Below are 10,351 nucleotides of genomic sequence, written 5' to 3'. Positions count from 1 at the left end.
TGAATAGAATGATGGTATCTTGATATGTCTTTTGTGTTTAACCTTTTATTCACTGATATTTGCATCTTAAACTAGTGTCACATACCTGCTGTCTTTTTTTCAGTTATCTACTTTTAGTGCTTATTTTGTAATATTTCCTCTTGCCAGACAGTTAACATCTGTCTCCATCTTGTTAAATGGTTGATGGACTGTGAAATAAGTCCAGGACTTAATCGTTCTAAACCTAGACCTCAATAATACTGAAATTATGAAAATTTTTTAACTGATTAAAAAAAAAAATGCAGTGATCACTTCAGTTCAGTTCAGAGTTTCAGAATTTCCATTTTCTCTGTGTTTATCCAACTTCTCATTAAAATTATGTTTCTGTGAAACTATTTTGCATAAACAAAGTACGTTTGTGAAAAGACATATTTTTATTTTTATATCACTGAAACATAATAGATGTTTTTATTGAATATATCTTCAAAATGTTGTCAGCGAACAGATTTTTACATTCAAATATACTCTGGAGGATTCTGTCAGATGAAACTAATATAAGTCCCAGCGGTGTGGTGTGAGTTCTCCACTAGGTGGGACTACGGTCCTAGGTAGCACTGTGTATTTTGGCCGTGAGCATGCACCATACAGCACAGCTAGGCTGCTGGTGGCTAGTGTAATGGGTTGGAAATGCTGTTTTATGTAAACAGACATCCCCTAATTTTTTGTTAATTATTTGAACTAATCTTACTCTGTTTATACAGTTTTGACATCAGGTCAATACCCAAAGGTGTCAGTAGACGGTGCTCTAAAGCCACTGTGGATACATGAGGGAGATCACTCGTACCTGCTCTGCTCACGCAGCTCAATATTAAATGACTTTGGCTAGAGCAAGACGCTAACTTTGGCTCTCTCCCTTATTAATCCACAGCAGTGGAGGCTGGGCCATAGAGGCAGAGGAGGTTGCTCCTCTATTTTTTGAGAGGCAAGAGGGAGATCAAAATATAAAAAAGAATATTTGGTTGAAATAAACCATTACCAAATCTCAGTATCATTTATAAAATATTTTTTCATCTCAATTCTCTCCACTGTAAGGCAGAGTAGCAGCAGTAGATAACGAGCATAGACTGTATATAAGGATGGACTCATGACAGCTCCCCAAAAGTGAAGCCAAAATATCTCGATCGCCCCCTGGTGGCTGGCTGCAGTTTAGGTCATAAATCCCTCCCCCTCCATGTTAGTGGATGGGACATGAGCCAAACTAAAAAATCAAAGTACACGTCAAATAAATTTTTTCATTTTTCTTATAAGTTTGTTTTTAATTACTTATTTGACGATATAGAGGGGGGGGGGGGGGGGGGGGGGGGGGTGTCTGACATCATGATTGACCGCTGTGACAGCCACTCACAAACCTCCGTCAGGCCGCGGAACGGCTGAGGGGGCGTGTTCCACGGGCAGTCATCCCGCCGCCCGACCCTACTGCGCAGACTCTGGCTCCAAATGACGCCATACAAGCAAGATGGCAGCTCCCGGAAAGGGGATATTTTGGCGTCACTTTTGCATAGCGGTAGGAAGTGGAGACGCGTCGTTCACATTTATATACAGTCTATGATAACGAGCAGTAGATAGCTGCTTGCGTTAGCCAACAGTTAGCTTCTTGTAGCAGCCCTGAAGTACTCTTTATACATCCATGGAAGGACTGAGGTCTGTTTTTAAGCTAACTGGAGAGAGAAGCAACCGGAGAAACAACCAGGAGAGTTAGCTTGTTTGTCATTGTTGCTAATGATATTGGACTGGTTAAGCAGCAGCCACAAAGTTCTGCTAACTAACAAACAAGAGGACCAACAGCCACAAATGCAGTGAGACGTCATTACATGAATACTTCATCTCCATGAAGGAAAGAAGAAGACGCCGGATAACGTGAGTCAGATACAGCTTCTCTCTCTCTCTCTCTTTGGTCGCTAATTTGATCTCTGATGGTTAAATGTCTCTGTGCTTGTTGTGTGAATTTATCTCCTTAACAAGAATGCAGCAGAGAGATATATATATAATGTGCTGTGGGTAGTTTGCTTGTTGAAGTTACAGTGAGCTGTCTGGACTCACTCATTCATTTGGAATTGATCCCGTTTTTAATTGAGTGGTTGTTCAGTCACCTGTTGATGTTGTGTGATTAGTGAATGAGTGTGCAGGAGGTCTGGCTGCTTGTTGTGACAGTTTCTTCAGTTGGTTTTTAAGCTGAGTCGTATATTGAGTAATAACCTTAAAGTAACAAGAATAACAAATGTTAACATGTCAGCTTTGTAGACTATATTTTTTACATAGATAAGAGTGTGTAAGTCATGTATTTGATACATGCACTAATACTTTTTTAGATCTGTGAATGTTTTTAGTGTTCAGTCTTTCTAGTGTTCAGCACTGATCTGAACCTGTATCAAATTATAAGCTTTGTGGTACTTTATATATTTTTGTATACTAAGAAAATACATTGTTTAGAAACAATATGTACATACTAGCCTAAATTAAGAAGGCGCCTTTTCACCACTCAGGGGTTTTTGTTTTTGAAAGCAAATTTTTTTATTGGCACATAAAATTGCCCCCCACCCCTCTGATTTCATCGGGTGGGGAACAATGATATAGTATGATGCAGTTTGTTGTAAGATTCCATGTTGGTTTTCCTCCTGTCCGCCCCAATTTTTTGAGTCACCAGCCGCCACTGATCCACAGTTAAAACTTGCTTTTCTATGATTAGCTGTTTAATATCTAATGTCAATGCATTGCAAATCGTTCTGTGAAGTTGTGACATGGTTCAGAGATGTATTTGGAGCGTATTTTTGTCGCTGTGTGTCTTTGTGGGCGCCGACATTGAGAATGTTTACGTCCGTGAATTTCATTGCAAGGTACAGGCATTTGCATGTGGTGCATGTGGTTGTTTTAGAGTACAAGCCAGTCATCCATGAGTCAGTTGTTCAGAGAGATGCTATATTCACATCGGTTACACTTCCGGTCGCTCGTTAACAGGGCTAGTCGCGCCATTTTGTTAAAGAGGTTAAGTGCAAGTCTCTGAGTGTTATGCTGATGTTTCTGTGTATGTTATATCAGTGTAGGATGAGTGTAACTGTGGTGTATGTGTTGAAATAGGAGTGATTGTAGTAATGTGAGTAAAGTAAATGTGTGTTTTGAGTAATATAATTGTTGTACTGTTATATTATATTATATTATATTATATTATATTATATTATATTATATTATATATATATATATATATATATATATATATATATGTGTGTGTGTGTGTATATATATATATATATGTATATATTTTAGATTATATTTTACATACATAGTATATTATATTTTAGTTAAGCCTGTTCTTATTTATTTAGGAATGTAAGTCACATTTTATAATTCATGTTGTTATTTTTCTTTAGACAGAATGTTTTTTATTATTTATTGTCAATTTGGTTTCAACATTTATTTTTTTTCTGTAAGATATGTTTTGGTGTGAATGTGAAACATGAACTTTGAAGCAGCAGGTTTCAGAAAACTGACGTATCTGAGAAATATGTACAGTGTTATACTGTTGTGTTAAATATTAAATGAGCATCGGCTAGAGCAAGAGGCTAACTTTGGCTCTCTCCCTTATTAATCCACAGACTATGTTTTTTTGGGCTACACAGTGCACCCTTGCCTGTGTAACCTTTGCTGCTGGTCCACATTTTCCCCCTGGTCTAACAATAGTAACACTAGCGGCTAGGCTAGTAGTTTCTAAAAGTTTAAAAAAAGCATCTTTTGGTAGCCACTTGCAACTGCTTTCACTTTACAATCATCAACACAGACTACAACGATACATGTATGTTTTGCCTGCCTTCAGTCACTACTGTATACCCCCCCCCCCATAACATACCATACATACAATACATCCCCCCATATCAATGACATTGTTGATGCCATGTGTGTGTGTGTAAACAATGTTAATTGATACCAGCAACATGTTAACCTGTTATAGGTGGGAAGATTCAAACACCCCTGTGAGAAATGTGGTTGGAGGGTTTGTTTAAGAGAAGAGCTTTTGGTTTAGAAGGAGAGCAGAAAGGAAAGAGGATGACTGTGTAGCTGTGTGCACGTGTGCAAGTTTGAGTTAAACCAGATTAAGCCATGTTTGTTTTGTTTGTTTTTGAGACACATGTTTAGTCAACAAAGGCTTAGTCTAGAACATATGCAACAATACATCATTCAATACTGCAATAAAACTTTGGCAATAAAAACAAATTGCAGTGCTGTGTTATCACATACAAAACAATATAAACCAATAATAATCAATATTCAACAATTGGATTTTTTTAATGAGAGGTTCATTTTCTTTGATAAATTTTGGCAGGTTTCTTTATATTAAGGATATGGCTCACTTATAGCCGAACTTGCTTCAAGGATGTGAATCTGTCTATGACCTTGGCGTTAAAACTATGTCTTTCTTTTCAATTGACAGCATGGCGAGCGCATCAAGACGTTTGTTGGACATAAGAGTTTCAAAAAGAAATGTTTTTATCCGATCCAAGGTAGAGAAACATCTCTCAGCCTCTGATGTTGTCATGGGGATTGTGATCTGAATGTGAAGGAGCTTGACTGTCTCTGAGAGGGTTAGCTGGAGGTTTGCTTTCCACTATGAGGTTGAGTAGGGCCACAGCGCCACTGCAGGCACTGAACTCCTCTCTCTAATAGATAAGAGACAGCTCAGTGTGCAGTTTCACCTTGTTTATCATGGGGTATGCATCGGCTGTGCGGTTGAGGGCTGCGTGGGGGAAGTGCTGTGCTGAAAAACTCACTCTGCAACAATGTGGCACTTTGAAGATGTCCCATGATCCCAAATTGCTCCTTCACATGGGCTGTAACAATGTAGCACACCTCAGTGGCTATTTAGGGGTAGGTTTCCAGGTCAAGCCATCTGTGTGACGAGGACGCCACTTGAAGAGATGCTGAACGCTTTTGGCACAGGGCAGGAACAGATTCCTCACGCACCCTCTGTATTTTAGCGCATCTTGGGTGTAAACTGTGTCAATGTCTCTTTTCTGCAGCTGGCTGAACAGCACATCAACAGAGTGAAACAAAGCCAAGAAGTTAAACTCTCAGTCTTCTAAGAGTCACAGTTATCCATTTGCCTCCCGCTCAGTAGTCGAATCGAACTCGCTGCTGCCCAGGATTCGTTGAAAGCGCTTGATCAAATCTTGTTTGTGCTCTTGAACAACGTTGACAGCCTGCGACTGGAAGTTCCAGTGAGTTGGAGCTGCTCGTGGAAGTCTGCGGCGCGCCACATCATCCAGCACAGTTGTCTTCTTCGGGGAGTGAGAGAAAAAGGCAGAGAACCCACTCAAGTTGGAGAAGAAAAGGCACACTCTTCAGCGCATGAATAGATTTAGTCGGTGCGTGTAACAACATACATAGTGGGCAAATTCATACATGTCTTGTATCCTCTTACACTCACCACTGGATTCTCTCCACATCACACTTGCGCAATCGTGTGTCTGGGCTATTTTATATTGGCTGCACTATTAAACACAGTGGCCGTTTCCAAATGGTGTTTCAACACACCTGTCCAATACAGCTGCAAATTCCACCAGTCCATTAAAAATCTCATGGTTCGCCATGTAACAACTCTCATCGTGGCCACGTAATGCAAGTTCATATGCACCACAATATGACACAGTTAATAATCTTTGAAAGAACAGCTCTGTTCCTATCAACCTCTTCATTGTGCTTAGCAATACCAACCCTATAGCTGTCGCTAAGCTGGCTAGCAATGTTTGCTCTTCCAAATATGGCGAGTTTCTCTGAGTTATCCATATGAGTTTTGCTTTTTTCATGCTTTTTTCATTCTACTTTTTTTTGGAAGGATGTTTCATATCTGTTACTCCCATCAGATGTGGATGCCTGAAACAGCAGGCATGGGAACAAAAAAGAGCATGACTTTCAGTACATCCAGAAAGCCATTGATACTACTCGCTAGCAAAACTGCAAATGTTGCACTTCCCTTAATAACATCCAGAAGGCTGTTAAATATTTAAATTCTTTGGCCGGACTGGTCCCAGATTTTTTACTGTGAACTTTTCTGATAATGTCCTCTGGTAGAATGGATTTTTAAGCAATGAATTAATACTATTTTCAGCATATTGTTTGTCTATATTAGCCATCGTTGCTAGTAGCTGGTCTGACCAGCTAGAAGCAGGCAGGCGTGTCTGGTTGACCAGCCAGGTCAACTTGAGCAGTGTTGCCAGATCGGTTCAAAAACGTCATTATTAGCCAGAAAGGAATATGAATATTGAAAAAAAAAAAATCAAATCTATTAAAGCGAGAGAAGGAAGCGGAAAATCGTGCATTGGCAACATTTCTTATGCATAAAATTTTCCACACCAGATCCAGTTATTTTCAGCGTGCCGTGTCAACCAATCAGGAGCCACCAGGAAAAACTGAAGGAATTACACACATCCCACCGTCTGGCAGAGAATAGTATGCCCTTTGGCACACAGACGAGATTGCAGGCAGCGTTTTTTCATTCAGTCATCGCACATTTCTTTAATTATGTATGATTTATGTCAGACTAAAAACTGAAATGTATACACACTTACAACACAACAATAACAAAAATGTTTTTTTCATTAAAATATGTATTTTACAATAGGAACTGCAGGAAAGACAGTGCCCCAGCGCCCTTAATGGACTACATTCCCCTGATACAACAGTAAACAACATATATTCCAAAATGAGTAGCCTATACCTTAATTGGGATGTCCTTAGTGACAGAAATGTATGTTAACATTTGTCATAAAATCTGAGACAGTCAATGCAGTCATGTAAATCCAACTGAAACAATACATTTATGTTCACTAAGCAATCACACTGTCTGCAGGTAAATGACCTGTCTTGTATTTTCATATTCATGTCACCGATTTGCTTTGAGATGCTATAAAACAACCTTGAATTGATTAGACTGCAGGCTGTCACTCTCATGTTTTCCTGTGTATGCACTTGACTTCCTTCACTCAGGCCCCTCTGGCCCCCTTTTGAAGGAGAAAGGAGGATGTTGCTGGAAGGGTCTTCCATATTGCATGGCACTTTGTTTCAGAGCTGCAGCACAGCATTGCCTTGGCATGCTAGATACGAGGACTTAATAACGTACTGCAGACCCCAACAAACACACACATATCTTTTAGCAGGTATGATTAACAGTGAGTTGGAACTAATTTGTTTGTTTACATGTAAGAGAAGTGCTCTGGAGAACAATACATTCCTGTCCCTGCTTCTATATTTTAATGAGGAAGGCTTCACATTCCGTCAACACTCAATTCTCCTGGGCTCTCTTTTTTAATCAACACACCCACTCACTTATAGCATGCAGCGTATTTTCTATAACTGCTTTCATACTGTTTCATCTGTCTCTCACGCTGGGTTAACTCAGAGCTTTGTATTTACACACTTTGAGGTGACATGGCCATTGTTGCCATACTCAGTCATTGACAGCCATCCTAAGCCTGCTGCAGTATATTTTTGGCTGATATGCCAATATGATTTTCTTCCAAAGCCTTTGGGGTTCTTAAATCCCAAAGCATTGAGGGATGCTTAGCAATGATGGGTCCGCACAAACACATTTCCATTCCTTTGGGCGTTTTCGTTGAACAAAACAATCAAGCGGGGTTGGAAAGTCACACGGTACATTACAGTGACAGCTTCTTGAAAGCCCAATAAAGACCCTTACATCAATGCCAGTTTCAATTGATTACTTTTAATGACTGCAAATAAATAATGCAGGGCGTTCACACACACACTCACACACACACGCTGACGCACGCACACACTGGCAAGCAAGAGAAACTTTAGTGATGTTGAATGCCCTTCAGTTGCTTTGCCTTTGTTAAAATGTCTTTGAGCAGAATTGCTCGTTAGCACTTTGCCCGCCACCAGATCCCAAAAGCACCGATAAGATGGTGTCAGAGGACCCTTCATCTTGCTAAGTCAGAGATGCTGGTCAGCATTTGTAAAAGCACATGGGATTTGTATTAATTTCTAGGATATCCAGTTTAACCCAAATAGTACAACTTTTCCATGCATTGCCAAGAGCAGATCATGGATTTTATTTTATCCGTTTGCAGAGTAGGTTTGTTCTTGCTTCTCTTTGCGGAAAAGTGCTACAAAACTACAATAGAGACACATTCACACCTGTTTGTTTACTAGTAGAATTAGAATTTTTGCCTCACTACAGATTTGTCATTTGGCTGTAAAATTCATCTCTACCACACTTTGGTCCAGGGCAATTTATCTCAACAGCCACTGGTTAGATTCCCATGGAATCTTTTATGGATATTCATGGTGAAGAGAAGAGGGTTTAGTATTATTTAGTGGTATTATTTAGTACCTACACCTTTTTAAAGTGTTTTTCTTAATGGTTCTTAATGGTTTTGATATTGGCAGGTCCGCTGCTTCACACTCAACAAATCTGGACAGAATCCTCAGTGAGATTTTCCCTTTACATAAACTGCTAAACACCGACTGTTATTATATTCACATTCAATCCTCAACTGAAGAATTTCATATTGTAGATGGACATCTATTACTTTAGCAGATTATCATAAATCCATGTTATTAAGCCTTTAGCTCTGTTATTCTGTGTATACATTATACCTCACTACATAAAGTCATTAATAGGACAACAAAACTGAAAATAAGTATGTCATCAAAGTAAAAATTGTACATAGCCTATTATTATCATAATTATTGTTTTTTATTATTAATAATAATATTTAGTATTATTTTCTTTTACATCTTCATTTCTATATTGCTGTGGATTATGGATCATTTTCCAAGTGAAGCCTGGGGGAATTGTGGGTTTGGACAACCCTCAGCACTTGCAGACTCTGCAGGGACGCACCTGTTAAGTCTGCGAGTCTGCAAGTGCTGTGTAGTCTGGACATTTGGATTCAGCCACTGTATCTTAATAATTAATGGCTGAAATCCATAGCGTTAGTTCAGGAAGAGCGCTGAGGTCATGCTTACATTAGCCCACAATCACTGGCTCATTCAGCCATCAGCTGACTAACGTCTAGTCATGTTCTTGCTCTGCTAATACCTTCACCAACATTGTTTGCTATCGCTGCTCAGATTCTTTGAGAGCTGGATGTGTCTCTGACTGAAAATGTGTTATGGATTCATGTAGTCCCCAGAGGATGAACTCTACTGATCAGAGAATGTCCCTTCCAGGAAAATGACAGCATTGATTGTTTAAAACATCTTCGCTGTCTTACTTTATAAGGACTGTTTGTCGCCATGCAAATAATGACCACTGTCTCTTAGAAGCAAAGACTGAAGTAGAATCATTGCTATAGTACTCTAAGCCCTTGTAGGGAGGAGGTTCACATGACTTATTTTTGGTAAAGATCATTTGTAACAGGTTTGGAATTGCTGGTTTACCAACTGGGCCTCAAAAGCCCTGTGCTAATTGTTTGGTTTGTGGTAATTTGATTCATTGTCATTTTATTTTGGATTGAATATGGGAATGTGTGCTACTAAAGCATAATATAATGTGACATGGTAAAGGTTTTCAGATGGGTGATCTTGAGGCCCTCTTTTGAAAAGAGGCTACTTGTGTCAAAATCTTTTAAGACCTTCATAATTTCAGCCGATACTATGCTTACATGATGCATATCCCTAAATTAATTTGTGTTTAATTATACTACCGTGCAGCAAAGGGTCATGTAATATGCTGACAAAGGAATACAATTCAGAGTGGGAGAAAAGTGGGAGTTAATAGGGTCCAGAGGCTCATTTTTGCCCTGGGTCCCTCAGGCAATTTAATCCGGCAATGGCACTGACAAATGTATTTCATCCTGGTGATGGGGGCACCAGATCTGAAGAAGCTCATAAGGAATTACCAAATGTTCTATTTTGTCATTTAGGTTGGAAGTCTTGTTTATTGATTTTTGGTCATCCAATGGCTCCAGCAGCAAAAATCTACACTTGTTGTTACAAAGTGGGTGAGACCACACCCTGTTACATTTTGCTGTATTTCTTAACATGCTCGTCATTTGTTAATTTAGCCAGTAGAACTTCTATTTGTAGCATTGCTTTCACATACTATCCTTGGCTTTTTTGTGTTTAGCATTGCTTTGTTATAGTTACATCTGGATTTCTGGTTTAATCAAGACAGACAAGTACTGTTAAGTTCAGTTGTTTGTTGATGTTAAGTAGGGAGTTTCCATGCTTCTCTAGAGATAAAAGGGTGAGTCAGTTTTTCTGAGTTAAACCAGATTAAGCCATCTTTGATCTCCTCGTTTTCATTTTTTGAGACACTTGTTTTTGGTCTGAATAAATCACTTTTTTCAGTCATTGA

The 10,351-nt window shown here is 39.2% G+C and overlaps 1 long non-coding RNA gene across 2 annotated transcripts in view; it reads left to right on the top strand.

Annotated features, from left to right (window-relative positions):
- Positions 1-1,481: 1,481 nt before the first annotated feature.
- LOC137173418 (uncharacterized) overlaps positions 1,482-10,351 on the top strand; it is a 116,789-nt gene continuing 107,919 nt past the window's right edge. For both annotated transcript variants that reach the window (XR_010925185.1, XR_010925184.1), the window contains exon 1: positions 1,482-1,896. This is a non-coding gene — a long non-coding RNA (uncharacterized lncRNA). The remainder of the gene's footprint in view (positions 1,897-10,351) is intronic.

Source organism: Thunnus thynnus, chromosome 21 (genome assembly GCF_963924715.1).
Source record: "Thunnus thynnus chromosome 21, fThuThy2.1, whole genome shotgun sequence".
NCBI lineage: Eukaryota > Metazoa > Chordata > Actinopteri > Scombriformes > Scombridae > Thunnus > Thunnus thynnus.
This window is presented reverse-complemented; position numbering and strand designations above follow the sequence as displayed.